Source organism: Xyrauchen texanus, chromosome 2 (genome assembly GCF_025860055.1).
Source record: "Xyrauchen texanus isolate HMW12.3.18 chromosome 2, RBS_HiC_50CHRs, whole genome shotgun sequence".
NCBI classification, from domain to species: Eukaryota; Metazoa; Chordata; class Actinopteri; order Cypriniformes; family Catostomidae; genus Xyrauchen; species Xyrauchen texanus.
Genome location: NC_068277.1, coordinates 19,467,346 through 19,489,849, shown reverse-complemented (window position 1 = coordinate 19,489,849; position 22,504 = coordinate 19,467,346). Strand labels below are relative to the sequence as shown.

General features: G+C 42.2%; 1 pseudogene; it reads right to left on the bottom strand.

Annotated features, from left to right (window-relative positions):
* The window catches only part of LOC127660385 (calpain-5-like), a 29,574-nt pseudogene extending 24,963 nt beyond the window's left edge, over positions 1 to 4,611 (bottom strand).
* Positions 4,612 to 22,504: the final 17,893 nt, after the last annotated feature.

The window sequence follows — 22,504 nt, the reverse complement described above, 5'->3', positions numbered from 1 at the left end:
AATCTCTCTCATTTGAAGCCATACATGCGACATACACACACTCCAAGGAGTCAAGTTACTTTAAGCTGACACTTTGCAGCTGACTGAGAGGCCTTTAATTAAATATATCTCTTTTGCTGCTGACTGTGGATCCATATTTAGAATCACATGAGTCACCATTCACCCATTCTAAAGTGTCACTGACCTGCCATCAGACCACATGTACAGTAACATCTAAGAGCTATTGCTATTGTGCAAACTGTTTTTGAAGAATGTAGTCCTTTCTCTTTATTCGAGAAATATTTAATATTGCACTGATGTGACTGTAATCGCCAACAGTTCTTTAAAGACCACATGAAATCATTTGAGGCCATTTATATGCTACTCCTAAAATGTACTATAAAATAAGTAGGCAACCTAGATAAATAACTTAGATATCTGAATTTAAAATTGACATTTGTTCAAAATATTAACGACTAATTTCACTCACAGGCACGAAAAAAATTGTGTCTAATAAAATGCTCTGAGAATGTCCCTCCCCCTAATACTGACTCTCCCTGGCAATAACAAGTAGCAAATTATGGTGCTCTCACAATTTATTAAACTTGTGTACACACGATTCCCAGGTTGCAATAGTTTTTCTGATGATTTTGTATACCAAACTGACTAAATATATATATATATATATATATATATATATATATATATATATATATATATATATATATATATTTACATCTTTCAGGGATTCGAAGATTAGTGTTTCACAGAAAGAAAAATCCATTGTCACTTTCTCTCACCTTGGGTCTCTTCCATTTCAGTCCAGGAGGGGGCGCTCTTTTATAGAACAATGACTCAGCTGATGGAGGAAAGTACGGATCTTGGAACAGAGCCCCTCGTCTTAAAAATGCTCTCTTCAGTTTATGATAACACTGACCTTGAAACTTGCACACTGTCTCTGGCATACTGCACAGGGGAGAAATGGAAATAAGTGTGGAATGAAGTTAAACACAGTTAGTTCCAGAAAACACCTAGGGTGCATCTAATTTCTGAAATTGTGCATGCTTGTTTCCTCTCCTTGCTTTCCAAACTCCTCCTTATTCACGTTTGAGGTATGAAAGTGTGTAATTTATGTTGTAGAACAAAACGTCCACATATCATCAAGTAATATTTACCACAGACCTTATTTTACTCGTAATAAAATTAGACCCATTACACATTATAAAAACCCATAAGAAAATCCAGAGGAAACCTGTGGCGAATTAGACTTCCACGTTCGCCTACAAATTTACATCACGGCTGAACAGCTCTATTAATACGTCCTTAATAATAGTGGACTTTATCGGGTTTGAAGACAGAGGAGCAAGGAAACAAGGATGCACTGTTTTGAAGGAGAAGCATCCCAATAGTAAATCCCAAGGGTACATTTCAATTTCTATTTTGAAACTCAATAATATCAGATAGTATTCAGAATGAAGCATTAAGTATTTTAGTAGGCTATGCTTTAGTCCAAATAGAGCAGTAAGGGCATCAGCAGCATTTGTAAACCACAATGTTTAGTTTGTAACCTCGTGTTTAGCTTTAGTTTCAGGGATGATTGGGTAACAGGGTTTATTTGCAGACGGTGTAGTTTCCCCTGGAAATGGAGAAGGGTTAGACATGCCCTGGAGAGGTTAATATGTCAGAAGCCCCTTCACGATTAATGACGGTAAAATAAGTTTAGTGGGAATGAGACTTTTTTTTTGTTTTTGTTTTTTGCCAAGGGATTAGAAGTGTTAATGTTAACTAATGTTAGAAGTGTGCATGTTAATCAAGTTTAGGGTCAGTATTTGTACAGGATTGTATAAGTTGTTATATCTTGCATTTATATAAATAGTATGTGTGTGAGAGAGTGTGTGTGGGAGGGGATATGATTTAGGTGGGCCATTTTAGCTGTTAGGGGTCCAGCAAAGGGCGCAGAGGAGGCCATGGGCCAACTGTGTGCTGGTATATGTGCCACTCCAATTTTGTCTGTTTGAATGTTTGTGTTAGTGCTTGTGTGTGTATGATCTGTATATACTTGCAAAAGTATTCACAACCTCAAGCAACTTTTTGTTTCAATCAGAATTTAAATTTTCTTTTCTTTTATAATATTTCAAACACTGAAAATCTCAATATTAATGGAGCATTGTGTTATGTTGATACATTATATATATATATATATATATATATATATATATATATATATATATATATATATAAAACACATAAATAATGGTATTCATGCCCACATAATATTTTGTAGATCACGCTTTGCAGCAATGACAACTTTAAGTATTTTGGGGTAGGTTCTTTGTTTCACACACTGCTCAGGTCTGATTTTGGCAGATTCTTCCATGCAGATTTGCTCCAGGTTGTAAGTCAGATGGCACTAATGTGCTGCAATTTTTTAAATGTGTCACATATCATTAATGGGATTGAGAAAAGCGTTCGGACTGGCCTGTTGCAAAACATTGCCTTTTTGTTCTCGAACCATTACAATGTAAATTTGAGTCTGCATTGGGGATCATTCTCCTGGTAAATTCTGCACCACTTGTTCCTTCTTCTGTTTAAATAAAATGCTTGATCCCAGCTGATGCCAATAAGCCCCACAGTATAAGCTGCCATTCCCTTACTTTACTATAGGTATTTTCTAAGGAGTGGGCAAGGTTTGATTTGCATTACAAATATTATCTCTTTAAATTTTGACTGAAAGTTGATTTAAAAAATATATATATATATATTTTCACAAATCACATCTTTATTTTCACCTCAGATCCACCACCAGAATAATTATCCCTTGACAGCGGGGTTGTATTCAGGAAATGTGGTAATCATTTTAATGGCTCACATGTGTAGGTCAATTGTATGGCAATTACGTCCTTGTTCGGGTAATTGTTTTTTATTTGTGTAAGTCTAGATCTTCTACAACTGGATTGTTTTTTGTTTTGCAAACATGCAAACTTTTGTTGAGCATTATTTCTAACAATGCCATATTTAAATAATACATTTTAATCTCAGATAAACTAATTTCAACATGAATGAGATTTAAATGAGAAAACTGGTTGAGGTTCTGAACACTTTTGCAATGCAATGTATACTTCATTTGAACTTCTAATCTAAAACAAGATTTTATCAAAAGGGATGTTTCAGTGATGAGCATGTGATGAAAATGTCTAAGAAAAGTCAAATTAGTTCTGAGAAAAGGCCTAGCATCATTTGTTTGCAGATACAACTTTTAGATTTTGTAAATGATGCAATGACATTCAGACTTAAGTGCACAAATATGCACATATTTTCTAGGGCCACCGTATGCATGATACTGTAAATATTACAATGTGAAGTATGTTACTGATATGAAACATGACATGGTGCAATTTGCATGGTGCAAATCTAATCTACTTGAGACTAATTATATGATCACTGCTTATCCAAGTATATAATCAATCATACTATGAATGAATAATACAATATGTATATTTATGTCAAAATTTAAACCCACATATACTGACAAATAGATTGAAGGCCCTACCTCTCACCTTTGACTCAAGTCTTTTTTAGATCTTTGCCTCTGCGTAATGTTATTCCTGGTGTTATATCCATTAAGGTAGTTTCACAAGTTTGTTTGCATTGTATTTGTACAGGATGACAAGTATAAAACTTCGATCAGGAGTCATTTTGCAGTCCATGCATTTGATATACCAGGATCGGTGTGTCAGGTGTTTTCTTTCTGTTTTACCTGTCTGTTTGATGTCGCTGTGACAACCAGGTTTTGTGCCGCGTAATCCAGGTGTAGGTATCCTTGAGTCTTCTAAATAGGTAGATCCTCTGGCATACATTTGCATGTTCAAAATAATGTTTAATGAATCTTAATAATGTGTAATGTTTTGTATAATAGTGTGTCCTTTCATCTGTGTGTGTCTAGCTGGATCTACCTGCACATGGATAGTTGTTAATTTGTGGATGTAACTTCATCCTTCCAGCCAGTCTAGCTCAAAATACAGTGACACGACAACCAGTTAGTCATATTGAGAAGAGGGTGCACACACACACACACACAAACACACACTATCAGTTTGCTTAAATGAAACAAAAGCGCTCCAATTAAGACATACAACCACCATTAAGGGTCACTGCTACATTTACGTACATTTATACTTAAAAAACCAAACATAGCTGCATTAAAATAAATACAAGCAACTATCCAGCAAGTTAGACAAGCTTTAAAGGTTTTGACAGAACAATATAGTTAAAAGTAAACAAAGTACGTGCAAGTCTACTTAATGTTTAATTCTTGCTTAAATATCTCTGGTTGCTTTTGTCCCATCCTGTTGTCTTATTTTTGTATTTTAGATGTATATTTTTCATTTCTCTTTTTCTCCCTCACTTTCTAACTTTGCCCATTTCTTAAGAAGTATTTGGTCCTGTCCTCTGTCTGCTCAAAAACCTTACAGGAATATACTAAGTGCAACTCCTCTAACTCCTCTTGCTGCCAAAACGCCCCCCGTCATCGCAGTCTTCATGTGTCTCACATATTAACACATGGGTTGTCCCTCTTCTCCGAGTCCCTTAATTAAGCAGCTCTCCCTGCATCTATTTGCATTAATGCGCATAATCACCCACACTCACAATTTGTCCATCTTGTTCACTCTGGGTATTTCCAGTTTATCATGCCTATTTATCTCAATCCTCTGTCTGGGTTTCTCATCTCTCTCTCATCACTCCCTCTCATTTGCTCCTCACATTCCCCACCCCACCAGTAGGTTCATCATGCCATATCTGTTGTCAGTAAGTGTGTGGCCCTGACACCTGAATCCCCAAGAGGGCCCTGGCACCCCTCTGAAGGCACACAAACTTTAAACAATATCAACCAACATTTAATCCAACAAAGCATCAGATAATTATTACTCAGAAATGTCTGTAAAAAAAAAATCAAGTCTTGAAAATCAAGTGCATTAAAGTGCCAGTCAACTGAGTTAATGCAATCAACATGTCAATGTTATAAATGCACCATTAAACCTGTTCAACTCACTCAAAGACACAAAGATCAAGGTGGAACAATTTATCACAGACACTCTTCCTATGATAGTCCATGTGTTTGACAGACAAAAATACATGGGATTAAAGTTCTATAGATACAGTATAACTTGTATTGTGCATATACTCTAAGCCTTTGGCCAGAACAACTGTGTAGAGCAACCCCCTCAAGCTTTGACTCTGGGACAAAGACATGAACACTGACTATTTCTTGACACAAGATGTTGTTTTCTTGAAACACACTTTACAGTAGCCCACTCTCCGTAAATCACTAATTTGCAATACAAGTATCTTAAAGGTGCACTCAGTAATTTTTTCCTCATTAAAAAAATTTGAACTCCTAAAGACATGGCTTTTCATTTTGAAATCGTGATCATGATTACTTACATTCAATTTAAGACTCCAATCATAACAGTAACCTTATAAAATATTTTGTTTTTCCACATGGAGAGTGTCTGCACATGGAGGCTGCCATGTTAGAATCACATGACCAGCTGAATACTACTCCCTTTATCTCAGTAACTTTCCTGTTATTTGACACTTTCACTCATTGATTAAAGTAATCATGGTTGACTTTGAATACAATATTTGTACAATGGCATCTGAAAATGTAAATTATTGATTATAAATGATGCTGCATCCAGGACGCTAGGTGTCAGTGTAAGTCCAAGATGACACAAAGACAAAAGTTACGGAGTTCACCTTTAAATGTCTTCATTGTGTTGCCCCAACATACTACCTTAGCACCAGGATTACTAAATTCACCCCACCAAGACCAGATCATACAACTGCAACTTGCTGGTGGTTCATAAAATAAGGTTCCATTTGTTAACAAGTAGAACAACATTAGTAAACATGAACTGACAATGAACAATACTTTTGCAGCATTAATTAATTAATTAATCTTGATTAATGTGATTAATGTAAGATTTTAAAATCAAAAGTTGTAGCCTACATGTTACCACTAGATAATGTACTATGAACTAACATGAATGAACAATGTTACTTCAACCAAAAATGAAAATTCTCTCATCATTTACTCACCCCATGCCATCACAAATGTCTATAACGTTTTTCTTCTGTTGAACATAAACAAATATTTTTAGAAAAAATATCTCAGCTTGGTAGGTCCATACAATGCAAGTGAATTGTGGCCACAATGTCCTTTTGAAGGTCCAAAAAGCATATGAGGCAGCATTAAATTAATAAATATGAATCCAGTGGTTAAATACATATCTTTAGAATATGATAAGTGGCACCAACTCCCTTGGGGGGCGACATTTCACCCTAAGAGGGCACCAGAAAATCCACCGGCTGCTGTTACTTATATGTTATTCAAGGTCCCGAAAGCAGTTGCAGAACACAGATGATCGCTTCACACTCATATCACTTGTCCACCTGGAACTCTGCATATAGGGCATCAATTTGGCCAGCTCCGGCCCAGAGTGTGGATAAGAAACAGATTAATATTTAAGGCCTTTTTACAATAAATCTCCATTTTAACATTCTTGAAAATTTACAATTAATTAAATACAAGATTAATCACAGAATACATATAACAGTACAAAAATTGCACATAATGGGATTTAAGACATCAGACAAATGAACACAGTGCTCACTCCAGGTAACAGATACTTACAGCCATGCATTGTGGTTTTGTCCCCTTGAATATCTCTTTCTGAAAAGAACCATCCCAAAAATGTCACATATATTTAAAATGAATATACCACTATGCCCAAGTATTTGTATTCTCATAATCTTTCCAAGCTAAAATTACCTGCATTTACCACTACTTTACAAAAAGCCTTCGTCATTGCAAAAAACAAAAACAAAAAAACAATCCTTATTCATTGGAAGACAAAAATACAACTCAAAGAATCATTGGGTTGAACCTTCTCTCTAAATATGTTAATCAAGAATACAATTCATCTCTACAGAAAAACCAAACTCAGAAATTCATCAAGAAATGTTCTTTATTCATCAAACTTGCTGGTGAGCTGATGCTTGATCTCACTTTCTCTTTTCTTCTTTGTGTGTATAGTTGTTATGATAATGAAGTATATGTATATATCTATTTTCTTTTTTTCCCCCATATGGACAGTATCTGTTGAAGGTATGCTATATTACATTAACACTTAAATACTACATAATATTAAATACAAATTAAAAACACATAATACATACACCACATAATAAATGGTTTGCACTTTCATAGCGCTTTTTTAACCTTTGTGGTTTTCAAAGCTCTTTACACTGTGACTCATTCACCCATTCACACACACTCACACACCAATGACAGCAGAGCTGCCATACAAGGTGCTAGACTGCCATTGGGAGCAACTTGGGGTTCAGTGTCTTGCCCAAGGACACTTCGGCATGTGGCGTCATGAGGGCCAGGAATCGAATCGCCAACCCTGTGATTAGTGGCAACCCGCTCTACCACCTGAGCCAGAGCTGCCTGATACACCACACCACATAATACTTATACTACATATTGGCTCCAACTGATAGACACTATGAAACTTGCAATTCACCATTACTTCTAACCTCCAATATTTTTAGCTGAATTATTAATGACCCACAGATATAGATATAGACATTTACAGTTTACTTCTATCCCATGACCCACCCAATTATTACCTCACAATTACTGGGTGGAATTCTTTAATGATGACCTCGGACTGTTGTGCGTGGTCTTGGTATGGGGCGTGTGTGTTACAGCTGTGGTCGCATGAGCGGTGGGCTGTGGCCTCTGTTTTGGATATTGGGACCCTCGCTCTGCATGGTGGGTCTCTGCAGCAAATTATGCTGAGCGGTTGAGGTGGTGGAGCCCTGCTTTGAATTTCATATCTATTTTCACTTAATGACCTAAATCTGCCAGAAGTAAATGGCCTGCCAACTGATATATATATTATAGAACAGTGGACCTGCCCTATTATGTTCCCATCCTGTGAACACAAGCCTTGCAACACATGGGCCGTATAAATGAAAAATACATGAGCTGAATACATCAGAGCTCAAAGAGATAACTCTCCCCCAGGTGGCGATGGTGTTGACCACACTCGTTGCAGTGACCATGGAAAGAAGTTGGCTCCCAACAATTAAAGAAACCCAAACTTCTGAGGACACCGGTAATTGCCCAGGTAGCAATGGTGATGGCCACACCAACCGAAGGGACCTGAGAGGTAGAGCTTATTATTGAAAAACAGTACTCATTGCGTTTTTGCTACACATATATTTGCTGTTCTTCATTGATACTTATAATTTTGTTTTTACCAATATCTTTTGTTTTCCTTCCTTTTTGTTCTGTTTGTATTTACTTATGTATTCTCTTTTTTCCCCTCAATATGTTTGTAATTTTCTTCACTGTAGTACATTTTTGTTTGTCTTTCTGTTGTGTATAAATGCAATAAAAAGAGAGAGTATATGTAAACAAGCCTTAAACTTTTTTAAATTAATCACATGCATTAACGCATTAATTGTGACAGCTCTACAATTTATTATGAATAAACCATCTGTTTTTCATATCTGTGTTTTCACCCTTATTACCAATATGCCAATGGTTTTAATTTGGTCAATAATTGGCTGATAAATATCGACAGCCGATATATCTGTGCATCCCAATATTAACATACCTGCCAACATCGGATTGTGAAAAATAGGGAGGGGGTGGACGTGGTTCGTATGTGTGAGGAGTGACTGCCTGTGGAGTTTCTGGTTATCTAATGTATACATCTATTTTGGTTTATATGTATTTTTATGTTTTTGTTTGTTTTTTCCTTCACCTGTAGGCTACTTCTTATGACTCAATGATTGTATTCATACTTTGTTGGATCTGTGTAATTTCTGTGCACTTTTCAAACGCTTCATTACCACACACTTCACAGTATTAGCACATTTCAGCACAATATGTGGACTTTTCAGACAACCCCTTACTCACATGAAAAACTCATATCAATGTTAAATTAACAACCCGGAACAATTTCGCCGTCAAATAGCGTCCCATATTGATTCGATACAGGATGCATCATTTTAGCCTATATTTAATTACTGGTCGATCCCGTATTTTACGGGATGGGTGGCAGCCTTAATTACATGAGCAAAGTGCAGTAAATCATGTGTACAGTAGGAAGAGGGTTGGAAAAAATGGGGAAACCCGGTAAAATCAGGAGTGTTGGCAGCAATGTATTAATATGTATATGTATTATTCTAAGGGTCATATTAGCTTAGTGGTTGGAAAAGAGAATCACTTAAAGCTGAACTGTCATTTCTGCTGCGCTGGTACCGCCAAACAGACTTGCAAGAATAAACATTGTTTTCTAATAGCTTTCACGAATACTTCCCCTGCCTGCTGTTAATCCTCATACTCATGCCATTGTCTCTGCATATCACTCTGAAATAGAAGCTATTTTAACATTAAAATGTTACATTTTTCAGCCTTAATTGGAATTGTATCCACATTGTATGGTTAAGCAAGCCGTTTAACCCCATGTTCCTCTGCTTTGTCCCTATGGACACCATATTGTAAGGCATTGTGAATAGGATACATAACCTTTTTGAACACAGATTTTAAAAAACAATCTTCTAAATAAAAAGCAATCTATTTTACTATTGGAACCGTATGTTAGGATGTACTGTATGTCTTTATGATTGTATACCCACACTGTATGTGAAGAAACTGTGTTTTATATTACATTGTGAGACCATGTTAGAAGAATATGAAGAGGTTGTAGAGAACTGGTACTTTAATCATCAAGATGAGAGACTCGAAAGATTCTTTTGTGCGACCCATGTCCTCAGAAGCGCAGACAAAGGTAGTAAAGACACTCTATTACTGTACATCTTTCTCTGTACCTGTCTCCACATTTTGTTTTTCATACACACATGCAATTTTAACCCTTACTGACGAACATGCTCTCACACATACAGCCAACCACTATTTTTCAGGCCTTTTTAAAATTATTATTTATTTCAGAGTGCCTTAAAGAGGCGTGGAAAGGTGACATAGGTATGAAAGGATCAAAGGAGGAGAGTGAGGGAGAGGATGACGGACCCATGACAAAGGAGAATTGTAAAAGTGGTTGATGATCAGGCTTTCTTTTGCACAAATGCATGGATTAATGTGTCAATATAATTGATAAAAACTTGTTGACCAAACCCGAGGAAACATCAAGCATAAGGGAAAGCATTTTTTCTAATCCCTAAGAGCACAGTAGATTCAAATTTCCTTTAAATTGTTTGAAAAACTGTTCTTCCTGCCAGATGTGGTGTAAACAATACTTGATGTTATATCTCTGTCCATGCAGACATATTTTGAATTTCTCTTTTAATGCATTGTTAATACTGAATAACAAAGACATTACTCTACGGTCTTAGAGGGTTGTCTTTACAACAGAAACGTACACAAACAGTTTCTTCTTACCTAGTAGACCACATTTGTGTTTGTGTAAGTATTTATCATGAATGCGCAATAATTTGTCAACATGGAACTTGTCTTTGCAACAACTTATTTCCAGTTTGCTGAAATGAAAGCAGATGGTTTTAAGATTTTGTAAAGAAATAAGCCTATAGCACTAACCACATAATTTATTCACGTTACAATGCATGCTGGGAACTTGCAAATCAACAACACTGTTCAATATGAAATTGTTCGTTCAGACAACACTGTTTGACTATTTTGGACAACATTTGGGCGAATATACTTGGTATTACGTATTTTTACATAGATGCAAAGAAATGTAAATTTTGAGTTACTCATAAGCTGAATAAAATGAAATTGAATTGGCCCGCCCCAACAATAGGCTCATTTGAGATGCCAAATGCCTCACCTTGCAAGTAGACGAGAGTAGGCGGCTGCAGTCAGGGGAGGGGTGCAATAAGTGCTGTCAAGTCAGACGGTTCTCACTTGTCCTAGTGAATCAGACTCCTTCGAGATCTACGGCAATTTAATTTACGCCAATATGACGTGTCTTTCCATCCATTTTTTCAATATAATAAAAATCACATATCCCGTTAAATATTCTCATATTATTTATATACTTAGAACATAATATTAGAGATAAAAAAGCAAACGTTTTAGAAGATAACGAAACATCACGGTTGTTTAGTCAAATATTAAGCTGTGTCACCAGCAAGTCGTTTCCCATCATGTTTGCAATTTTCGCAGCTGGAAAAAATCAAACTGCTCAAGCTTCGCTCTCACTATACTTTATTGGCATACGTCACCATGACATCACAGCACCGGTCGGTTATCGGTTCTGTATAACTTGCTCATCTCAAATGAGCCTATTGTTTCTCAGTCAATTGTGGGTTCGATTTGAACTGCATCTCAATTTGAAGATGAAAAGCGAGCAGCCAAGCCACCGTCGAAGCTACACCAGTCATGGAAGACCATGCAATATTTGCAGACATTTTTCATTTGAAATGTTTATGTGCTGCTTAATACAGTGCCTGTTGGGTGTACAAGAAGAAAGAATACTTCTAGATACCTTATTATCAAAATTGTTTAGATTTTTTTAATTAACCAGTTAAAATGTATAACACTGCGTGTATGCTGTATAAAAATGCGGTCAGATTTTCACATTGATCTAACAACAACAGCGGCAGACGGGCTGGATGAAAATGCAAATTTGCTTTCTGACAATAGGTGGCGCTTATGAAGCAGAAACATGGCTATTACCCTGGTAACGCTTGTAAAAAAAGCAGCCCTGCGTTACATTCCAAATCAAAGCAAAGATGCGAATATACGCACATTCTTGCCAGGCAGCGCGAATGAAGCGAATGGTGCGACTCGACCACGCAAAATCGCTTCATCCGCATGACGCATTGTCGCAAATGTCTATCAGCACTGAGATTGTCCGGATGTTACTGACGTACTGACGTAGTAACAGAAGAAATCTGGAAAAATGTATGAAAAAATTATTGTAGCTGTGTGTGGGCACCCAGAATTACACAACGTCATACATGTACAGAGACCGGACGAAAAATACATTGCTTGGAGGAAAGTGAGCGAGGAAGTTGGACTACCTGGTAAGTTCTAAAAATATGCACATCTACTTGATTCCAGCTAATGGTTGTATTTTACTATGAACCAAGTCATAGAAGACCCTCCTCCTGTCCTATTCCTGAAGAGAAGGGGAACACTCGCAGGTTCGCGTTACACGCTCAAACAAGTTTAAACACAAATTTATAATCCAGCGGTCAAACTCGTGCAAGCAATGCGAGGTGAAAATTATCTTTGCGTTGTATGTGAACGCACCATTAGGCTTTATACGGTGGTAAGTTGAAAAGAAAATGCCATCGAAACTTTTCTGAAGACAGTCAGTTCCCTTCAGAGATACATTTATATAAAATTGGCATAAAAGTATTGGATTCAAGAGCTTTAGTTAAAGTCTTCAGAAGTCATAATCACTATGAGAGCACTTGGATTTCGTCACGAGTCATTCTGTATATTTTATACTACTTGTCACGTTTTAAATATAAAGTATTTTGACTGCAAATCTGCCTTTTATGTTTTTATATTGCCAACAAATGGTTATGGTATATAGTTGACTGTTGAGAAGGTTTAGAAAAGGCACACACACATTTAGAAATGTCTGATGAAATTCGAAGTTGTGGTGGTTGTATCAGATATGTTTGCATTGCATATTGTACATCTGGCAAATCTTTTTTTATTCACACTGTACAATTTGAACTCTTTATATTCAAAGGAGATTATTTTGGGAACTGAACAATCATCTGTCATTTTGGCGTGTTGTGAGCGCTGCGTTAAATGGAAGCGCAGCGTAGTTCTAGCGGGAAGACTAGCAGCTGTACATCATCGCACCATTAGCTAGGTAACTCCTAGCAATCGCATGTAAGCCATTGCTTTATAAGTCTGCTCACAATCTATTACTTTGCTGTTTCAGTGTGCTAACAGGCAACCTCCACCACCCCACCACCCCACCACCACCAGTTGAGCCCCATCCCGCACGGGGGTAGGCTCCTCGCCCCTGCCTCCTATCTCCGGCAGGATATGATGGTTCCGAGTACAACTCCCTACACCAAAGAGAGACATTACTTTTCTGTTTTACATTCATCAAATAAATGGCATCTTAAACCTCACTCAAGCCTGCGTGTCTTCCCCTTAGAACTGTGCAGATGAAGATCAGTGGTGCTAGCGGGCTTTTTGCATATGAATTAATTGATGTTGCAATATTTTTTTAAACACATTTCAATACTGTTTATAATAAGTTATTGAAAATTACTTATTGGCGGTTCACGTCAATTGTCGAGTCGCTGTTTCTCAAGTCAAAGTCAAGTCAAGAAAGCAATAATTTTCTTAATTTAGTCAAGAAAGTCACAAGTCCTTAAATGTGTGACTGGAGTCAAGTCATATAACTCGAGTCCCTCACCTCTGAAAAGAAGTATGTGAAGTTTGCAATTGTGAACGCAGCCCATGCAGCACGTGTAGGCCTATCCGTTGTCACGTTATCTGTCTCATCAGAGCTCAGCTGCTCAGGAGCAACTGCCGTCCGCTCTCGAATAGCTCACGCGGAACTTTAATGTCATACGTCACGGTGACGCGGCGGTGGCGCCGGTTCAATTCGGACAACATTTCTAACCGCCTTGGACTGCTTCATGTCCAGCACCGATCGGTCTGTGCAGCGCTGCTTGAAGTCGAACACACCTAATGGCTCGAGTTGGGGGCGGGACTATCTGACTGTTTAAAGTTCAAACTTTGAGCAACAGAAGATGAGAGGCGGTTCTCTTACGAGAGGTTCTCTCGTATTGCGTAAGCTAGCTTACGCTACGGGAAAGATTCATCTTTTCTGAGATATTGAAGCCAAAAAATTATCCTTAATTTTTGTATCCATTGTCAAAGCAGTGCGGCAGCTGCAGACCTTCAGCGAGCTAGCTAGCGAGCTCATAGGTTGCTCTGCGGCAACTGCTGCAGCCTATAGACGAGCTTGGGCGAACTCGCATCCAATGAGAGGCGTCCGCGCGCTCACTGCATCAAAGCCCGCCAAAATGGGCGTGACTAGAGTGCATATAAGCGTAGTTCGTAGGCTGGAACCCTGATTTTCATCTCTTCAGCGAAGCTCTCCGCGATCGCTGACCTGGAAGCCGCGTCGCCGTTTGAGGGGCATCTAGCAAGCGTGGACAGCGCTAGAAGAAGCCGGCCGCCTCAGCCACCTTCAGCCATCCTGCGAAGCTACGCCATCCGATGACGTATCCTTTTATTCAGCAAGCTAGTTCTCACGAACTATTCACAAAAGAGTACGAGCGTCTTTTTCAAGATGCCTCGCTCCACTTGCGCCTCATGTCGCGCCCTTCTCAGCACAGGAGACCGCCACATCATCTGCGCCTCTGCCTGGGACTGGGGCACGCAGAGCTCGCCCTCACTGAGGGCGGATGCGATTTCTGCGAGGAGCTACCGATGTCGACCCTGCGGGCTCGACTCGAGCGGTCAAAGCAGAAACCGCCGCGCCGCCTTACCCTCAGCCGCGCAGGAAGAAGCGCCGCTCACAAAGGCTGCCGGAAACTGTGGTTGAAGCGACTGCCTCGCCGGAGCCTCGCCGGAGCCTCTCCCTCGAGCATCACTTTCACCCTCCCCGCCCCGGACGCCGCGAGTTGCCGCCGAGCGGCCGCGACTGCTGCCATCTCGGATGACGAAGCGGAGGATAAGGGCCGCTGTTCCATCATGGCTTCGGACAGCGAGGAGTGGACAGGCTCCCAAGCCTCCTCCTCAGCCCAGGAATCCAGCAGGACCCGCGCCAGAGTCGAAGGGGAGTTAACACGCCTCCTCACACAGGCCGTCGACCGCCTCGGGCTCGAGTGGTCACCGCCCCCTGAGCAGGCACCCAACAGATTCGACGGCTGCTTTCTTCAAAGCCATCGCCGCTCTACACCCGCGGCCCGGGCCGCTCCCTTCCTGCCGGAATTACATACGGAGCTTGCAAAGTCGTGGAACGCTCCTTTTTCAGCCAGGACCCGTTCACACGTCTCCACCTCTCTCGCGTCGGTGGACGGCGCCACTGAGAGAGGCTACTCCTCCATCCCCCCGGTCGAGGACTCGGTAGCAGCACACCTTTGTCCGCCCTCCGCGAGATGGCGTTCCAAGCCTGTGCTCCCGTCTAAGGCCTGCAGAGCGACTTCCGCCTATGTTGGCCGCGCCTATTCCGCCGCCGGCCAAGCCGCATCTGCTCTGCACTCAGACCTTCTTCGGGAGTGGGATGAGAAAGGCAGGCACCCAGAGGCTGTTACTGATCTACGAAGCGCGACAGACCTCGCCCTTCGCGCTACCAAAGCTGCAGCCCAAGCTCTAGGGAAGTGCATGGCCTCGCTGACTGTGACCGAGAGACACTTATGGCTAACACTAGCCGACATGGGAGAAGCAGAGCGCTCCACGTTCCTCAACGCACCGCTGTCTCCAACCGGTCTCTTCGGCTCCGCGGTGAGTGGCATTGTTGACCGCTTCTCAGAAGTCCAGAAAGCCACCCAAGCCATGAACCTCTTCCTGCCGCGTCGCGCTAACTCCTCTGCAGGCCGCTCACGTGATCAGCCTCCTGCACGAGCCTCTTCACAGCGCCCAGTTCAACAATCTCAGACTTCTCAGCGTCGACAGGGCGGCCGCCCTCGATCAGCGCTCAGACAGCCGCCGCAGACCGCCGCCCCCCCGCGGGCCTCGATCTAAGGTAACGCTGAAACCCGAGCAGCCGAAGTCTTCCTAACTGTGTTGAACAAACGACGGCTCAGTCCCGCCGCGGCCGGACCACCGTCAAAGCTTTGCCCCCTGTCAGTCCCCTTCTCTCAGGCTACTACAGTGGTGAATTTAGCAGCCAACAAGCCGGTGACACTGCCCGCTTGCTCTGCACTCAAACGCCGTTTTCACGGCGACCCAAATAAATCTTGTAAAGAGCAAACATGTCTTATGTGTAGAAAAAGTGCCCACAACCCAGTGTTCGCCCCTACACACAAGCATAACACATCCCGTGCCCCTATCAGAGCACGCTCTCATAAAGCGGTTACTGAACCGCTCGAGCGTCAGAGTCAATGAAGGCGCCCACAAATGCGTCGCGCGCACCATTCTCTGCCCGCTCTGTCACACAACCAGCCCTATGTGTAGAAAATGTGCCCACAATCCAGTGTTCACTTCTGCACACAAGCACTGCATGTCTCGTGTCCCCACCAGAGCACGCTCACATAAAGCGGTTACTGAACCGCTCGAGCGCTAGAGTCAATAAATGCGCCCACAAATGCGTGCGTGCGCCCATTCTCTGCCCGCTCTGTTACACGGCCAGCAACCATTCTTCTGTGTGTAAGTCCCGTGCCCATGACTATGCTTGCGCATCACGTAACAGATGTGACTCTTTCCCCATTCATTCCAATCGGAAGTCACTCACAAAACAGCCTGTTCATGCTGTCTGCGAGCAATCATGCATGAACACACTAAACGCGCTCACACATTTTGTTCAGCGCTCTGTGTGCGGCAATCAGAGCTGAATTGGCCATTCACCCTCTAGCGTTACGCTTCAAAGCGTGGGAAGCTATTCCAGGGATATCCAAGTGGGTGTTAAGCACAATACAACAGGGCTATTTGCTACAGTTCGATCGCCACCCCCCTCGCTTCAGAGCGCGGCTCGAAACCACTGTGAACACGGAAGCAGCGTGCATGCTTCGTTCAGAAATAGCAAGCCTTCTGTGCAAAAGGGCCATAGAAAAGTGCCACCCTCTCTGAGCGAGTCGGGGCTTTACAGCCGTTATTTTCTTGTTCCCAAGAAAGACGGTGGCCTCAGACCCATATTAGATCTCAGGGTTTTGAACAAGGTGCTTGCAAAAAGACCATTCAAAATGCTTACAATCAGGAAACTCCTCGCGCATGTGCGCCAGGGGACTGGTTTATTTCTCTCGATCTGAAAGATGCATACTTTCAGATTCAGATAAATCCCCGTCACAGGCCATTCTTGAGATTCGCCTCGACGGCCAGGTTTATCAATACACCGTCCTTCCGTTCGGCCTGTCCTTAGCACCTCGTGACTTTCACGAAGTGCATGGATGCGGCGCTCGCACCCCTCGCGGAGTCAGGGTTTGCGAATTCTGAACTATTTGGACGACTGGCTGATTATGGCTCAGTCACATATGGAGCTTCTGTCTCACAGAGCAGTTCTCCTCAGCCATCTGAACAGTTTGGGTCTTGCAGTCAATTGGACCAAGAGCTCACTACAGCCCAGTCAGACCATTTCCTTCCTGGGAATAGAACTAGACTCCGTGGCAATGACGGCTCGCTTATCTACACAGCGCGCGACGCCGTGTTCAGCGACTAGCCGCATCTTTTCAGATGAACAGCCTCACGCCTCTGAAGAAATTCCAGAGAGTGCTAGGTTACATGGCCTCAGCCGCAGCAGTACTTCAGCTGGGTTTACTGCACATGCGACCGCTTCAGCATTGGCTAAACACCCGGCGTCTCGCCGGGCTTGGGCCACAGGCCGCCAGCCCATCAAGGTGACTCAGACCTGCATATCAGCTCTGCAGCCCTGGACAGTGGCCGAATGGTATCAGCGGGGAGTGACAATGGGAGCTGCATCTCGCCGAAAAGTCATCTCGACAGACGCGTCCAACACGGGTTGGGGCGCGGTCTCGCGAGGGCTCTCCGGTTTTCGGCCTATGGTCAGTTCAGGAAAAGCTCCTTCACATAAATTGTCTGGAAATGATAGCGGTCGAGTACGCGCTCGTGCGCTTTCTCCCGGTCATTCAGGGTCACCACGTCCTGGTCCGTTCGGACAACAGATCTGTGGTATCCTACCTAAACCGTCAGGGCGGTGTCAGATCCAGGAACCTCTTCCATCTGACAAAACGCATACTGAGTTGGTCCCAGTGCCACCTGCGCTCGCTGAGGGTGACGCTACGTGCCAGGCCACCTGAACGACGGCCCGGACAGACTGTCCAGAGACAATATTCCCCAGGGGAATGGTCCCTGCACGCTCAAACAGTCCAGACGTTATGGCACCTATTCGGCAGAGCAGAGATAGACCTCTTTGCGTCCAAAGAGAACTCTCACTGCCCAATATTTTTCTCGAAGCGAGGACGCGCTGGCCCAGGACTGGCCCAGACGCCCGCTTTACGCCTTCCCTCCCGTCTCGCTATTGCCACAGGTAATGCAGAGGATCAGGGAAACGCGTCACTCGGTGCTCCTCATAGCCCCGCGTTGGGAGAATCAGACATGGTTCCCGGAGCTTACGCAGCTGTCACTGACAGCGCCGTGGCCCATCCCAGTGAGAGCAGATCTCCTCTCTCAAGCTCGCGGCACAATCTGGCATCCCCACCCAGAGCGCTGGGCTGCATGCGTGGGTGATCAACGACTACCCGTCGCTCTGCCAGAAGGAGTAATAAACATCATCATACACGCTAGAGCCCCTTCCACGAGAAGACTCTATGCGTCAAAATGGTCTGTGTTCTCAAAATGGTGCACCGACAGAGACCTGGACCCACGGACATGTGGGGTGTCGTCGCTGCTCGTATTTCTACAAGAGCTGCTGGATAAGGGCAGATCCCCATCCACGCTCAAAGTGTATGTGGCGGCCGTTGCGGCGTTCGCTGAACCCCTGCACGGCCAGTCATGGGGTAAAAACGAGCTGGTCATCCGCTTCCTCAGGGGAGCTAGAAGGATGAACCCCGCGCCCCCATCGGTTCCTATCTGGGATCTTTCTATAGTTCTCGAAACTATGAAAGCCCCCCTTTCGAACCACTTCAATCCGTGGATTTGAAATACCTTTCACTCAAAACCGCTTTTCTGACTGCCCTGTCATCAGTCAAACGTGTGGGAGACCTTCACGCCCTGTCTGTCAGCGCTGCGTGTCTTGAGTTTGGACCAAGTGACTCCAAGGTCATTTTAAAGCCTAGACACGGCTATGTTCCCAAGGTGATCGGTACTCCTTTCAGAGCACAGGTCATTTCCCTATCGGCGCTGCCAGCACTGGATAGCTGACGCAACGCCAATCTCCTTTGCCCGGTCAGAGCACTGAGATTGTATACTGCGCGCTCCGCTGCTTTCAGACGCTCCGAGCAGCTTTTCGTTTCGTTCGAGGGCGCACCAAAGGTCTCGCCGCCTCGAAACAGACACTATCTAGATGGATAGTGGACGCTATTGCTGCTGCATACGCGTCAAAAGACCTGCCATGCCCGTTGGGCATTAGGGCTCACTCCACTAGAGGCATGGCATCCTCGTGGGCATGGTCCAGCGGAATTTCCATTCACGACATATGTGTGGCAGCGGGATGGACTTCCCCTCCACCTTTGTCAGATTTTACAATATGGAAGTGCCCGCTCTGCAGGCAAAACTACTAGCGGTTTAATACGCTACAGCTCCCCTGGTGAGCTGCACTGATGGGACACATTCCACACAGACCGGCACCGCCGCTCTGTCGTTCCCGTCCTACTATGTGCTTATGTATTACACAATCAATGACCCGCATTCTTGCCGGCCAAATATTATTTCCCCACTCATAAGGGCTCCCCCGGGTCCCCCCTTAATTCCCTGGGGCTCATACAGTGGATGCTTGGCGTGCACGGCGTTGACAATGGGTTCCCGTAGCATAAGCTAGCTTACGCAATACGAGAGAACCTCTCGTAAGAGAACGTATCGGTTACCTAACGTAACCGCGGTTCTCTCTAGATGAGGGAACGAGTATTGCGTAGCCGGCGTGCTTCAGCGCCACGCAGCTGACTTTTCGCTTCAGTCAATGAAAACCAGGGTTCCAGCCTACGAACTACGCTTATATGCACTCTAGTCACGCCCATTTTGGCGGGCTTTGATGCAGTGAGCGCGCGGACGCCTCTCATTGGATGCGAGTTCGCCCAAGCTCGTCTATAGGCTGCAGCAGTTGCCGCAGAGCAACCTATGAGCTCGCTAGCTAGCTCGCTCAAGGTCTGCAGCTGCCGCACTGCGTTGACAATGGATACAAAAATTAAGGATAATTTTTTTGGCTTCAATATCTCAGAAAAGATGAATCTTTCCCGTAGCGTAAGCTAGCTTACGCAATACTCGTTCCCTCATCTAGAGAGAACCGAGGTTACGTTAGGTAACCGATACGTTTCCGAAAGCTGTTTTGAAAAATATTATTTATTTTTTCAATTCCATTCGCGTTGGTGCTAGTGATGCATAAATTACAAATTTCAGTTTTAATTTAAGTTAATAATCTAATTTAGTTGGGTTTACCTCTAGCCTACTTGAAGTGTTTAAATATAGATTTATTAAATTTAATAGAGTTAAATGCCATCAAAATGTCTGAGTTAGCTTAGGCTACTCAGTATTTCAAGAGCCATTAGCATGCATTTGTAGCCTAGTATACAATCAAAATTCTAATTCTTTACACACACACACACACACACACACACACACACACACACACACACACACACACACACACACGTTGTGTTTCCATGTTTTATGGGGACTTTCCATAGACATAAGGGTTTTTATACTGTACAAACTTTATATTCTATCCCCTAAACCTAACCCTACCCCTAAACCTAAACCTCACAGAAAACTTTCTGCATTTTTACATTTTCAAAAAACATAATTTAGTATGATTTATAAGCTGTTTTCCTCATGGGGACCGACAAAATGTCCCCACAAGGTCAAACATTTCGGGTTTTACTATCCTTATGGGGACATTTGGTCCCCACAAAGTGATAAATACACGCTCACACACACACACACACACACACACACAAACGATAGTTTGATGGTCTTAATTACTCCGATAATCAGTCTCCTTATTATAACTGTGCAGCGTTTAAACGTAAGAGGCACAAGTGGCGCAATCGGTTAGCGCGCGGTATTTCTGCAGCAGTAGGATTACAAGTGGGGCAGTACCGAAGTTGTGAGTTCAATCCTCAGATAATTAAGCTTCCTAAAACCATATTAATTCGCTGAGGTATTCTAGTGTCGCATAGGTGTGCACGATTGTGGAGTTTTATAGGTTGTAAATAAGCGGAAGGGCAGAAATACAATCCAATTTAGGGTTGTGGCCACCAGTCGGAAATTAGGTCGCAAATGTTGCATGTGAATAAGTCATTAAAAACTCAAAGTGATTGTCTCCAGACCACAAACTATCGAATAACACGATACAGTTTTTAATTGTAGCCTATTACGTTTTATAGCAGGTAATGTTTTATTTAAAAGTGCTTGTTTTGTTAACTTATTTCGCAAATAATGATCTTGAAATTCTTTAAAAAAAGAGATTAACACGCGGGATTAACACGTCATTATTTTCTGTAGTGATGTCAGTTATGTTTTTTGTTTGTTGTTTTTTTGTGAAAATGTAAACATTCTGAACGTTTTCTGTGAGGGTTTCTGTGCGTGTCAAAACACCAACAATGATCTCTGCATTCGGCTTAATAACAAATTCATAATTAAAATAAATAATGTTACTAACAGTAATGCTTTAATTGCTTAAATATAATATTGATCTTTTATTTAAACTATCTATTAGCCTACCACGGATTGTATCCGTTTTAAGGATTTCTCCCACAATGGGAATCAATAAGGGATGTCTGGCACTTAATATTATACACCAGGGGTCGGTAGAGTCCAAGTCCTAAAAAGGGTCGGTAGAGAAGTCCTAAAAGATTAAGAGGTCAACTGTGTCCATTCTGAAGTGATCCATGAGGAAATGTGCACTCAGATTTTTTTTATTGTATTTAAATTTTTACTCTTTGAAAACGTTTTACCTATAAAGGGATAATTAATCATCTGCATTTGAAATATATGTTGTATACTCACAATGAGTCAGTTATTTAGTATGTCTAGAAGAAGCTGTTCTCAAAGAGCTGGGCTGCCTCATGGGAGCAACTGCTACTCAGTTTACTGCACCTTAATAAACATTTAAAATCCCCAAAAGCAGAGGTTCTAATGAACTCAGTGACCAATTGCAGACATTAATTGTAAATACTTGTATTTTTTACTTTATAAATCATACACCTAACACCAACGCAGTGCTTTGTTCTTGGTTAATACTGCCAGCAAACCTGCCTTTTTGCTGATTTTGCTGTCCTTGTGGACTCTCCTGTTTAAATAAATGCTTACATTGAACACCAAGTCAGTTTAGCACTTCTATACAGTATAGTTTTTGCATGAAACCAACTGCTCCAAACACAGTATTAAGAGTTGAATTATCTGGGGAATGTGATTCTTTAACCAAGCACATACACAGACGTCCTCAGAGTAGTAATGCTTTGTAATTGAGGTGTACTTACAATGAAGCAATCCATCTACAGACTACAATCCAAAGAGCACAATAGGGTGATTCTGTCAAGGATCTTTAGGCCTCAAAATTACCTGTTTCCAGCTAGAGGATAACATATTTAATTTCCACTAAAAAATTAATTCTGTTTTAATTTCTTATGCTAAAAAATAGCCTACATTCCATTAGTCATTTGAGCTGGTGAAAACTATTTATTCAGAAAATGTCCTCCTTCCCATAATACT